Source organism: Vicia villosa, linkage group LG5 (genome assembly GCF_029867415.1).
Source record: "Vicia villosa cultivar HV-30 ecotype Madison, WI linkage group LG5, Vvil1.0, whole genome shotgun sequence".
Lineage (NCBI taxonomy): Eukaryota > Viridiplantae > Streptophyta > Magnoliopsida > Fabales > Fabaceae > Vicia > Vicia villosa.
In genome coordinates, this window is record NC_081184.1 from 147,928,125 (window position 1) to 147,943,397 (window position 15,273).

Here is a 15,273-nt window from a genome sequence, read left to right on the forward strand (position 1 = left end):
TAATCTCAAATGGTGTGCTTTCGAGTAAAACCCTGTTGATGATATACAGGCATTGTTTCAAATTCCCAAACACTGGAGATATAAGGAAGTTAATCCCTTGTCAACCCCTTTGAGCCTTGAAGTAGGAGTTTCTTTTCTATACGAAAAAACCCTCACATTTAACCTAGGGGCAGGGTAGTGTTCGGTTAAATTGATTGAGTGTTCAAAATTCAGCAGGAGCTCGCATCTAAGGATACAACAATGGTTATCCTTCAAAAGGTTGGGCAAAAGTCGAGACCGCAATGATTATCCCTCACAATAGGAGGTCAAAATATGACGGTACAACAACGACTATCCCTCGTCAATCAAGAAATGAGGTAGTCACAATCTTTCCAACGAATCGAAGACGTCTCATACGACTTGTTCAAAAAGAAAAGAATGAATCGGAAGAAAAAAGAGAAAAGAAAGCCCGCTAAGTCAACTTGAAAACAAGTGACTTAGGCAAGAATTAGGGCATCTTGTTGGACATCAAAATCATAATTCAAAAGAATTTGTCCAGGCAAAAGTTAAGGAACATGAAACAAAACAAGATCCTTAGCGAAAGGACGAGGTCGTGTGACAATAAATTCAAAGAACAAAATCGTGTGATCAGACACCAAATACAAAAGGTAGAGTGACTGCCATGTCTAAACACCTCATCGATTCCTCAATCGTCTCAAACTCCTCTTGAAGGATGAATGCTCGCATCGAGTTAACTGAACTTAGGTTGGAGAACATCACGAAGGGGGTGGGCACCAATAAAATTTTGAGCCTAAAAATCCATTTTTTCTTAAAAAAAAACCGTGAACCTGACCACGTTACAACCCTCAAAAGTCCTAATTGAAGCAGGGTTAATTCGAAAGCATACTGTAAACGAGAATACGGTAAAATGACTCCTAGGAGTTCTGCTAAAACGCTTGAGTTGGTATCACACCACCTTTCACAACAAAAAAAAAATCGATGTTTTTGACATCCTTTCAAAAAATTTCTTCTTTAAACTTCAAGACAAACATGAACTTTGCATTAGATTTATATTTCTCATACTAAACATTCTTTGCATATGAACAAGTACTTGACACCAGGAAAACTTCCATCATGAGCTGCAGATGAAAAGTTTAACCCTCTCAAGGGACAAATTGTCTTCGGAACTCCGTTGAGTTCGAGCATGAGCATCTCAAATTATAATCACCCTCAGGGTCACAAAAACGGTTGAAATACCCCATGGACTAAGCGTTCAGATATTCGGGGCAATCAAGCCAAGATTCAAAGGATCTCTCAAAACTGCTGAAATTACCAGGAGCCTTCACCCAAGCACAACTAGAATTACCTCCAACCCTGATCAACCAGAGGCATGATTCCTAAGTTCATGATACAGGGGCATGTTGCTTATGATAGCACGAATATCAGAAAGTCCCCCGATAGATAAAGCTGCAGAGACGTCTCGTACGCCCGACTCAGTCAGTCAAAAGCTTGTATATACAAGGGGCATGACATATCTCATTCATCAGGGGCAATCAAGTCAAGATTCCGAGAATCTCTCAAAGATGCAAAAAACAATCAGGGGCATGTATCCAAGTAAATCTTAGTCTATTTCCAATCAACATGGGGCATTGTCCTGGGCCAATGATTACGAGGGGCATGACGCCCATAGTGCACATCTCATAAAGTCCTCGCGAGGCGAATCTTTCCGAGGTCCCTACTAACTGGGGGCAAATCTATGCAAGTCCAGTTTGACAGCTTGATCAATACTCAGTAGGGTGTCCTAAATCGAATGGTAGTTACTACAATACTGGGGGCAATTTTCAAGGCATCCATGCCTTCCCAGAGCTTCGATTTCACAAGATCATATCCCCACCGAGTAATCATTAAGAAGATATCTTCGAACATACTCGTCCCGACAAAGACATGGCTCCCCACTAGAGTTTACATCTTCAACACCACCGGTTCTCCGACACTTTGCTCTTCTCCAACATGGCTTACTAATATCTTTATCTCCAGTCAGGGTACATCAAGTTACTGGTTATCCCCAAGCAAGAATCATAAATTCCCAGCTGAGCATCTTCAAAACAAGATCAGACATCAAAATTACAAGGACATAGAGATTTATTTTCTCAAATCAAGACAACATAAATCATATTCACATATCATATGTCATAAACATATTCATTCATTGCATACATTACCTCATAATGAATTCATCCATAACATACAAAGTTTCTCTTTTATTCTGAGGGACTCATTACATAATACATGCATCATGACATTGCATAACTATACCTATTGCAGGATACAGGCACAGACAAATGAACGAAATCTCCAACTTTCCAAGATCTAATTCAGTTACTACGAACGGTACTGACACGGTCAACGCTCAAGGATCTAATTCATTTACCACGAACGGTAATGACACGATCATTTTCAAAGATCTAATTCGGTTACTACGAACGGTACTGACACGATCAACTCTCAGAGATCTAATTCTATCATCACGAATGGTGTAGACACGATCACTGACCTTTCCAGTCTAATTCAGCTACTACGAACGGTACTGACACGACAAAAGATCTAATTCAGTTACTACGAACGGTACTGACACGGTCAACGCTCAGAGATCTAATTCTATCATCACGAACGGTGTAGACACGATCAATGACCAACTAAGTCTAATTCAGCTACTACGAACGGTACTGACACGACAAAAGATCTAATTCGGTTACTACGAACGGTACTGACACGGTCAACTCTCAGAGATCTAATTCTATCACCACGAACGGTGTAGACACGATCACTGACCTTTCCAGTCTAATTCAGCTACTACGAACGGTACTGACACGAAAAAAGATCTAATTCAGTTACTACGAACGGTACTGACACGGTCAACGCTCAGAGATCTAATTCTATCATCACGAACGGTGTAGACACGATCAATGACCAACTAAGTCTAATTCAGCTACTACGAACGGTACTGACACGACAAAAGATCTAATTCGGTTACTACGAACGGTACTAACACGGTCAACTCTCAGAGATCTAATTCTATCACCACGAACGGTGTAGACACGATCACTGACCTTCCCAGTCTAATTCAGTTATTACGAACAGTGCTGACACGACAAGAGAATCTAATTCTATCATCACGAACGATGTAGACACGATTATCTCTCCAAGATCTAATTCGGTTACTACGAACGGTGCTGACACGATCGACCTTTAAAGAATCTAATTCTATCATCACGAATGGTGTAGACACGATCATCTTTCCAAGATCTAATTCAGGTATTACGAACGGTACTGACACGATTTACTTTCAAGGATATACTTCCATCATCACGAACGGTGTGGATGCAATCAACTATTCCCTAAAGTCTAATTCAGTTACCACGAACGGTGCTGACACGATCAACTCTCAAAGATCTAATTCATTTACTACGAACAGTAATGACCCGATCGACACTCAGACAACTACTTCTCAAACACTTCAAAATAATCTAATGCATGACCTACTGGATGGCATCTTCAAGCCCATCCCCATCATACACCTGGATGGCATCTTCAAGCCCATCTCCGTTAAAAGTCCCTGCCTCTGCAAGGGCAAATTTCTGGGTATTCTAGTGTTCAATCCTCTTCCATCTTCAGATTCCGACTGGCACACAAACCACTCTACATCCTCAGATTTAAGAAGATTGAACAGGGGCAGCTGTTGTACCCCAAAATTTGCCCTCATATAATTATAAATGTCATTTTATTTCGGTTAGATGACATGGTACAATTGGTAAGGAGGTAAGCTTGCAAGTATGAGGTCCCGAGTTCGAATCTCACTTCTGACACTTTTCTTTTTTATTTGTTACTAACTTTATTTCTATTTTAAATTAGTTTCAAAATCACAAAATTGTTTTTTTATAGTATTTTTAATTAATTTTCGTTTTTATTAATTAGGGATTTTTTTTAAAATAGTTATTTTCACTTTTCTCACTTTATATTAAAAAAGTAACAAAAAAATGTAAAATAAAAAAATGTTCAAAAATATTTTATTCATATGTTATTTTAGGATAGTTTTGATGAGATTAATTCAAATGAGCATGATTTAAAAACCAAATTAAATAGATTTTAAATTTTGGTTATTATTGATTAATTATCATTAAAATTGTTTGTTTCCTTTCTAATATTTTAACCTAATCTCTCATAATAAAAGGAGGCGGAATTCATACAGTGACGGGACAACAATCCTAACCTAAAACCGCCACCCATACTTCCTTACAGCTCACCACCAAATAAAAAAAAAAAACTTCTGGTACTCTCACTCACGTACATATTCTAACACAAATACAGTTTTTCAACATTACCAACCATCTCATCAGTACCATACAACAAGCTTCAAATTTCATCATTAACCTTGCCAATAACCATACCCTTCAAGCCAAATTCAAAAGAAGACCTACACTAACAATCCACCATAACAACACCTCATAAATCAATTCAAAAAAATAGAAAAACCAAAATCATATGCTATGATTTGTAAAACCTGTAACAAAATAATAATAATATTTTGTCATTACTTTTTTTTCCCTCTTTTCCTTTTATCATGACAGGCATCCATAAGAAGACCGAAGCAAAGGAAACACCAATAGCTTGACGAGACAACCGCATACCGGGAACCTACGCCTTCTCCGACTGACAAGGTCGAGCACCGTTGCTCATCCACGCAGCGGAATCCGCCGACGATCTCCATCCACCACCTCCGATGAAGACAGCCGCCAACAACCGAAGCTCCTGCGCCCAGCTCAATCGCCGCCGTCGGATCTACGCTTCACCATCGAAGAGCACAGCGCGCACTCCTCCGCCGACAAAATTTTCATCCCGGACGCCCCCGATCTGTAAGGGTTTATGTTCTTTGTTCGTTAATATGACTTACTATAAAGTTTGTGTGTTATTTTGTTGGCAATAAAGCATGAAAAAGGTGGATCTGATAAAAACCTGGCTATAAAAAAAAAACTTGGCGATGAATGGCCATGGTGTTGTTTTTTTTACGGTAACAGAGAGATGAAAGACGTTTTTGTTTTGGTTTTAGTATATTTTGTTTGATTTTTGGTTTTAGTCAAAATAGGCTTTTTGCTTTCTAACAACCATTTCAATTCTTTTTAATAAAACAAATAATTAAAAAAATAATAAATGGAGGGGAGAATACGTGTTTCCATCTTTTTCTATTTTCTCCCCATTTTTTGTTTTTTTCTTTTTAATTGTTTTTTTTTATAACAAAAAAAACTAACTTTGAGAAATTTAAGGGAGCTAGCCACTAGCCACGTTTTCTCCCTTTCTCTTTACTAATTTTTACTAGTAACAATTCCATCTTATTAACCACATTAGTCTTTTTTTTTATTTATTTATTTGATCATGCTATTAATAATTTGTTTCTTTAAAAAATAATACAAACTCAAAAAAATACAAAAATATTTATTTGGATAGATTAGTTATATTTTGTTTCTCGTATAAAACAAAAACAAAACAAAACTTTATTTTAATTCTCTTTGGTTTTTTTTTTTTTGTTAGAATTTAATTGAATTTCTAGATTTTCTTCTTTCAATTAATGTTTGTTATCATTGTATATATACATACTAATATTTTTTTTTATTTGCGAGGTACATTCGAGCAATTGAACTATCCTTATGGATATTCGCGAATGCAAATTTAACATTTTATACCTTTTATTTCCATTCGAGTTTATTGTAATAATTATAATAAGTTCCGCATCTTTGCTTTCCGCATCCCCTATTTTTTTTGGTTATGTATCCCTAATCCCCGAAGCCATGTAATAGCGTAGGAACCTTTACTTTTTCGCAATTTATTTTCTGTAAATATTTTAACTGTTAGTAATTAGGATTGTATGGCAAGACTAATCAATTGAACGCTAGCTAACTCTAATCAAGATTAAATATTCGAATCCAACACACATGCTTGGTGCACACACTCACCCTTAGGGTACGCCTCTCTCGGTTGCCTTCGAATATAAGGTCGTGTCCCTCGAATGTAGAGGTACCCTTTAGCAAAAGTCCCTCGACTAAAAATCATCGCAAAGATCATAAGTCCCTCGATGACCCACGATGTTGCCTACGATGATATGATCTAGTCCCTCGAATGGTTGCCTACAAAATGATGATTGTCCCTCCGAATATCGCTAAAGGTACCTCTATCATGTTGCCTTCAACGACCATCGATGACCCTTCGATGTCCCTTAATACGTCCAATATAAAGGATTTCCTACTTCTACATAGTATGGATAATCCTAGGAACCGTAAAAAGTATAGAAAAGGACCAATTAGTTAGGGTAGTGTTCTTAATCTGCCTAGCTCAACAAAAATATCTTTTCAACACTCTTTCGAAAAACTAAGGCTACGCATTCACGCTAAAGTCCTTATGCCTCTTTTCAACTCAAAACAAACAAACATGAGCTAAGCAAATTAAGAGCCCGTAGATAACTACGGATGAAAAGGGTGCTTGCACCTTCCCTTTTCATAACTTACCCCCCGAGCCCGTTTTCTTTTCAAAAGGTCTTTTTCTGTACTTTTTACCTTTTCCTAACATTGGACAAAATAAAAGTCGGTGGCGACTCATGCTTACCGCAACATTGTTGCTTATAAAAACAAAAGTCAGTTCACCGTGTTACACATACTGATTCTGTTAAATATCTTGATGGGAGATGGATATTTGCAATAACTGTATGAAGAGAAGAAGTATGTGATGAAGAAAAAGCTCTACTTGAAAATACATCATCACTACTGTTGAAGATACCAGAGAGATAAGGTTCAGACTTATTTGCTGAAGATTGATTTATGGTTATACAATTATAGTTTCTTCTACTTCAAGTTGCAGAGTGTGGCAGTCTAAATCTTGTATAGCAAGCAAAATGAAGATTCTAAATTTGGAAACTGTGACAAATTCCAAATGAAGGTTGCTTCAAGGACGAACATCAAAGATGTCCTATATTTGTATATCCCAGGGGGAGCAAGAGAGTATGAAGATCAACAATGACAATGTTATTCTGCTTCTAATCAAATGAAAAGTCTCTCAAAGACTAATCTTTAAGCCAGAAGAACAATGTCATACAAGATGTCAAAACATAACTCAAGACATGCTTTATCCTTGAAAACTAGCAAGGATCATTCTTTGGATTATCATCTAAAAACATGTATTGATGGTGTATATCACCTGTTCTGATTTAGTGCATGTTCCAACCATTATACAAGTCCGCCTAATGCAGTTCTTTTCAAATAACATCTCTTGATTAAGACATTTGTTAAAGTCCAGGTATGTTGTTTAAATTTCTCAGGCTTCTAGAGTCTTTTCCGTTTTATACTTTTGAGTCTTGTTTGAGTCTCTCATGTTCTTCTTTCGGATATGAGTTAAGTCTAGAGTCTAGGTTATATTTATCAAATTGTGACAAGCATAGGATATAAGGGTAGTGTTCAGACATTGTTAAGTCTGAGGTTATTCTTTGTACTTTTTTTGTAAAGATATTTTTTAAGTTTAGAGTCTTGTTTCGAGTCATGAACGCAAATTCTTTCTTGTGTTCTAAGTCATTCTATAGAGGTCTGTTGTCTCTATGGATAGTCCAAGTTATTGAATCATTCTAAAGTCATGAACACTGACTGTCTTGTGTTCTGAATTATCCAATATAGAGGTCTAGTTCTCTATGTCTGTAAATGGATAATCCAAGTGTTTAAATTTCTGTTAGTGAGTATCCTCTTATGCTCTAAAAGAGGATGTCGTGTCAATTTGTGTCGTAGCATAGTTCTCAGCTTGAGGGGGAGCATTTAGTATTTTCTTCCTCATGTGCATCATGGCCTCAGTTTTCTCCTTCTCTATGAAGATGATATCTGTGATGTTATGTTTTCTGCTATAGTGAGTTCTCCTTCAAAAAAGCCTTTGTCTTATTATGGCTAAAAAGGGGGAGAAGTGGTTATGTTATGCTATCTCTGAAGAGAAACTTTTAAGGGGGAGAAACTTTGTGTGATCTGTGGGATCCTTAAAAGAGAGAGAGAGAACATTGGAGTTGGACCTGCCAAAAAGATGTCCTAGTATGAAGACTGAATACTGTCACTTGTAAAGTTTGAAATATCATAAATAGTGACTACTGAAGACTTCTAAATTGCTGCTACTGAATTGTAATGTTTAAACCCTTGTATTTTTTATGCTTCTGTAATACAAAGGTTATGTAAATTAGTTTTAGCCAAAATAAGCCAAAGGGGGAGATTGTTAGTGCCTTGAGTTATGTGATTGGCTTTATGTTTGGTAAAACTAATTTAGCAGCAATAGGTTAAATATAATTATAACTTGTAAGAGAAAGCAGGTTGAAGTTCTATTTAATGGAGAAACATGTTGTGTTGAAATGTTTCAACATCTGGAACAACATGTCGAAGAAGATGTCGTGACATCGTATTTGAGATGATAGTTTGGATTCTGTTATAACAGAAACAAAATATTCCTAAAACATTGAAATCCTATGTGGATCTATATCTAAGGAGATCAAGGAGAACATTTAGGAAACTAAATGTTAAAAGTTTTTATAGGAGAATCTGTTGCAAAAGTGTAACAACTTATTGTTGTTACTTGGAGCATATTTTATGGAGATATTTGTGGAGAATATCTTAGAGCTTATATTGTGGAGCAATTTTAGCAACAGTTTGTTATGTCAGTTTGTTACGATTTAAAGGTCAAAATAATCAAGTCAGAATATTGGAGATTGTGTAGTTTCTAATTGTGGAGACAATTTAGGAAACTTATAAAGACATTTCTTTTAGCAGAAGATATCTGCTGATTTGTAATAGCTAGTAATGCTGCGATTGTGAGCCCAAGTCCAATTGGGAATATGTTATAAAAAGAAACATTTGTAACCTAGTTTTGTAACCAAACCGTGTATTAAAAAGATGTAGTCATTAGGGTTTGTAAAGGTAGACCACCCAGGTTTTGGGATGGCTGCCATGTCCTTCTCGAAACCTGTAGGTAAGAGAAGTTTTTGTTCTCACTCGAAACCTGTAGGTAAGAGTTGAGTATTATGTTCTTGATTGAAGCTATGAAGCAAGATCAAGTAAGATTTTCTTGTTAATTGTTTAAATAGCTGTTACAGGGTTGTAACGGTTAGGTATCACTAGGGAGTGAGCAGAGATTCTCTTGTCTTAGATGGAGTTCTAAGATAAATGTTACATTGGGTAGTGACTAGGTAAACCAGAGGTTGTTTATCTGTAAACCAGAGGTTGTTTATCTGTAAACCAAAGGTTGTTTACATAAAATAGTACTACTGATAGTGAAATCTTCTTCCTGGCTTGGTAGCCCCTAGAGTAGGTAGTTAGACCGAACTGGGTTAACAAATCACTGTGTTATTTATCTTCTGCAATGTAATATCTGTTCAGTCTTGGATGTTGTAACATCGTGTATAACATCAGGATCGAGTTTAATAACTTGTCCTGTTACATGATATAAATTATTGAAGCATGAAGGTGTTGTTGTTGTGTAGTGAAGAAGATGGTCAACATTGATGGATGAAGCAGATGACTATCTATTGTGTTGCTTCAGTAATAGCAACAATTACTACATTTCTAGTCCCACATTGTTTGGTAATAAAACAGAAACAATGTTTAAATACCAATGAAATATATGGACTTATGAATTGAAAATAATGTGAGAGTAAGTGGGTAGTTGGACAATTATTTAACCCTAAATGGGTTTAGGCCCAAATCTAGAATCTAAAAAAGTTTAATGGAAATTTTTTATCTGGAATAATTAATTTTAGTTTATAAATAAAATTTTGAAATAAAATATAAAAATAATATGAAATAGTAAAATTATATTTCTGGTAAGAATTATCACATTTATAATTATTATTATATTTTTTTTGCATTAATTATTATCCAAAAAAATCACAACAATAATCACAACCATTATTTTCAATGACTCGCCTTTATGTGCGTTTAAAATATTAATGGAGTTATTAACCCAATAAAAATAGATACATAGATAATATATTAATATATTTTATCGATATTCTTTTCCAATTTATAAAAAATAGATACATAGTTAATATATTAATATATTTTATCGATATTCTTTTCCAACTTATAAAAATTATAAGATAATTTTTTTCCTTTCAAACTTCTAACTTTAAGTTTTATAAAAATAATAAAACAACAATTTCAAAATAAATAAATTTATACACATCAAATTTATCATTTTTATAACTATTTGTTAAATTATTTGTGATATTTTTTTCTATTTTAAAATATAATATATCATCTAAAACTATAAATACTATAACATTTTTAAAGAAAATCAACAATATTAAATCAATAATATTAAATTTTATTTATGATAAATGAAAATATAACAAAAATATTTTAATTATTTGAACGTGTTTATGTTATAATATATATAATATGATATTAATTGCAATTCATATAATTAAATCAATTATCATAGGATCTTTATTTTTGACACAAAATAATCATATGTTGTAAATGAATTAAATGAATTTCAATATTAATACGATTGATGAAAATATTAAAGATTATAATAAATAATATATTATAATCTAAAAATTAATAAAATTTTAAAGCGTAGTATCATAAGCAATCTAGAATAAATACATAAATAATGTATGAGTCAAATAATATCAAAATTGTATGATAATATGAAATATTCTTAATTATTTTATGATAAAAAAAATATAGTTATATACGGATACTTTTCATATCAATTTTTGTTTAATTGATTATTTTTTAAAATAGATTTCACTACATCTAAAAAAACATAATTAAAATTTATGTATGGAAATAAATTATTTACTATTGATTTAAATAAATAATGTCAAAAGTGAGTTATTTTTTATAGATAATGTACGAATCCAAACACTGGAAAAAATATTTTATTTTAGAATTATTTTTTATTATATTATAAATTTAACACAATTTGACTCTACAGTTCTTTTGTGTCTTTATACTAAATGTTTATCAAATTTTAAAATTGACTATTATCAAGTGTATACAAATAGTTACAGTAGGTCACTTACATTTATATTGATGTAATATTTGATAAAATATATATATATATATATATATATATATATATATATATATATATATATATATATATATATATATATATATATATATATATATATATATATATATATATATATTATTTTAACGGTTGAGATTTGGGATTTGGTGTCAATTATTTTAATAAAATTGATTTTCGGTGGGGGCACTCTTAGCAATTGATTTTTGTGTGGATGCAAACGAAAAATCATTGTGGAGTTTTGTGTCATACACTTTTGGCTCATCATCATCCACAGTGATCCCAAACAAAGTCTGCCACAACTCTTTGGTGAACGTATACTCTTTGCCTCCCATATAAAGTGAACTCAGAATTTCGGTGACGATGCAGTCCGGCATAGAACACACGCACAAGATCTTCATTGTACTCTTGTGAAAGTTGAAGAAAGTAATTGATGCGCTGAAAATTGACACACACTGCTACTTGCGAAAGATGCATCTCATTCACCACACTTAATTTGTACACATGTTGTTTCACCACAAGCCTATCCACACATTTTTCTTCAAAGAAGTAAAGTGCTTCTTCAGAAATCAGAGAGAAAGGAGTAACAACATTTGAAGATGAACCCGTCTTCTTCTTTCCCTTAGCACCACCCTTGTTCTTATTTGCTCTGGATGCCATGGTCAAAGCTTGATACAAATAGAATGCACACCAGGTGTTTGACAAAAAGTGTCAACTAAGTGATCTGAAGTTTGTGAGAGAATAGGAAATTTTTTCACGAGAAATCACACAAAAGAAACACACTAAAAGAGTAATTTCATGATACAATGGATGGGTTTGATTTGTGAGAGAGAATTAAGGGATATTTATAGGAGGGTGAAATTTGAGTGGGAATATGAGTGGATGAGTAGTCAATAAAATTGTTTAATGCAATAACGTGAAGGATTAAAGATGTTTAGTGGAAACTTAAATGATTAAGGGGAACATGAATTTGAGGGGATTTTGAAGGAATGAGAAGTTTGAATTAAGAAAACCTATAGGTGCCATCTTAAACACACAATCTATCTTCTTGCCACACGTACAATAGTGTTAGATCGTGTTTCCCATTATATGCCTTGAATATCCATAGATGAGGACTCATATTCCCTTCACGGAGTCAAAAGCAATTTTCCCAAACAAAAACAACACCGTAAGCTAGGCACCCAACTTTCATTGGGTCCTTGGGGTTAGGGCGACACTTGAAGAGACATTTTAATGGAACAAGTTCCTAAATTTGAATCTTCAGTAGTGTGACCACTCTTGTAACCATAGTGACAATTTTAAATCTTAATCATCACTAAAATCACCATCAATATGCTCACCTTTGAGAACGTCTTGAGAGCATGCATTACGCTAAAATTGATTTTAGACAACGCTACATAGGTAGCACTTTTTTCCCAAAACGCTGTTATAAGTTCTTTAAAAATAATTAAAACTTGAGAAAAAATGCTGCTAAAGGCCTACTTTAAAAAGCGCTTCCTAAAAGCGCTGATATAGGCCGTTTAGACAATATTGCATAAGGCATTATTTAGAAAGCGCTGCTAAAGGCAAAAGTGCTGCCTAAAGGCAATACATAAGGCAGCGCTTCATAAAGTGCTGTCTTAGGTAATTAATTTCTAAAAACTTACAAAATCCCTAAAATATTTAGAAAGCGTCCATACGAACAAATCCCTAAACTTTCAGTTCTTCTTTTCAATCTCTTAAACCTAAAGGCTAACTCGTTTCATTCTTCTTCTCAAACTCTCAATCTCAAAAATCGAAGAAAATCCCAAACTGAGCTTCATTTTTTTACCAGACACGCTGCCATCGTCGTTTCTTGCTCGCGCTGCCATCTCAACTTTTGTTTCCTGCTCGAGAGCTTCTTCGACCAGAACCGAGCTTCTTCTCCGATTCTCGCTTTCGTCGCTTTCGACCATAACCGAGCTGCTTCAACGAATTATGTTATATGTAAGGTTTATTTTTTCCAGTTTGTTGCAACTTTAAGTTGACGTTCATTTGGGGGATACATTGTTTAAAGTTTATGAAACAAGTTTTGGTTTGAAGTGTACAAATGAGACACCAAATGATAGGTCTGTTAACAATAGTAAATATATATAAACATAGAGAAGGAGAAAACACCCTTTGAGTTAGGGTTTCAATAGAATGAACAAAAACTGAAAGAGTAAGGGTTACACCAAAGTATAAATACTAAATGCTGAGAAAGACTTAATTACCCTTACAAATATATAATAAATCAATACAATAATAATAATAACTAACATCTCCCCTCAAACTCAAGATGCATTAGCAGAGAGCATCGAGAGTTTGTCAATCAAAAAACGAAAACGTTTAATGGAATGCGTCTTCGTAAACAAATAAGCAATCTGCAAAACGGAGGAGACAAACGGTAGAGTAATTGTCCCATGCTGAAGATGATGATGAGTGAAGTGACAATCAATCTCAATGTGTTTGGTACGCTCATGAAAGACCGAGTTGTGGGCAAGATGAGTGGCACTTTTGTTATCACAATACATAGGAGTTGGTTCAAAAAGAATGACACCCATATCAGAAATTAACCAACGCAACCAAACTATTTCAGTAGTGGTGGATGCCATAGCATGATACTTAGCTTCTGTAGAAGAACGAGAAACAATATCTTGTTTCTTACTCTTCCAAGAAATAAGAGAATCTCCAAGAAAAACACAAAACCCTGTGGTAGACTTACGATCTGTGGGGTCACCAACCCAATCCGCATCAGAATAAGCACGAAGTTCCAATGAGGACGATGAGGGAAAGAGGAGGCTCTGAAACTGGGTTCCCCGAAGATAACGGCATATGCGAAGAACAGCTGCCCAATGCATTGTAGTAGGAGAGACAACAAACTGACTAACAACATGAACTGCATAAGAAATATCTGGTCTAGTAATTGTAAGGTATACCAGGCTGCCAACTAAAGTACGATATAAGGTGGGATCTGGCAGAGGAACACCATCAGATGGAGCATATTTCACATTCAACTCAAGAGGACTATCTGCTACTCTATTATCAGAAAGGCGAGCTTGTTCAAGAATGTTGGCAATATACTTGGGATGCGAGAGAAGATAGCCTCTAGGAGAGTAGGCAACTTCAATGCCCAAGAAGTAGCGAAGAGTGCCTAAGTCCTTCATCTCAAACTCTCTGGGTAACTGTAATTTCAAATCATTAATTCCATCCATATCATCACCTGTAATAATTATATCATCAACATATAATGAGAGTAAAATACGACCATGACAAGTGATCTTGACAAACAAAGCAGAATCATGATCACTGGAGCAAAAACCAATAGATGTAATCACAGCGTTAAACTTCTCAAACCAAGCTCGTGGAGCTTGTCTCAGACCATATGGTGCCTTCTTCAACTTACACACTTCCCCTTGATTATGAGAAACACCTTGTGGTGGTACCGTATAAACTTCCTCTTTAAGATCACCATTTAGAAATGCATTTTTAACATCCATTTGAGAAATATGCCACTGACGAACAGATGCAACGGCAATAAGAGTGCGAATAGTAGTCATCTTAGCAACAGGAGCAAAAGTTTCTTCATAATCCATACCATATTGTTGAGAGAAACCCTTAGCAACAAGGCGTGCTTTGTAGAGCTCAACTGACCCATCAGACTTAGTTTTGATCTTGTATATCCAACGAGACCCAATAGCACGTTTTCCAGGAGGAAGGGGTACTAATTCCCAAGTATCTGTTTTGTGCAAAGCAGAAAGTTCTTCTGTCATAGCCTGCTGCCAAAGAGGGTCAAGAATAGCCTCTTTATAGGAAGAGGGCTCAGAAAAAATGTGTATAGAGGTTAGAAAAGAAGCAAAAGAAGCAGAGTAAGTGGAATAGACAAAATCAAGCAATTGAGTAGACTTACGGTCACGAGAGGGATAACGGGGAGGCGGAGGATCAACAGTCGCAGGAGGTTGTTGGGTAGCCATGGGGACAAGAGGGGTGCCAGTATCTGGAGTATTGGTAGTATCAGTCCTGCAATTCTCAAAACTACAATAACTAGAAATATTATCATTATGATCAAAAGGATCTATATGAGTGAGTTTTGAACTGTTAGTAGTATAAGAATCAGAAGAAAGAGAGTAAAAAGGAATGTGTTCAAGGAAAACAACATGACGAGAAACATACAATTTCCTTGCACCAGGATCA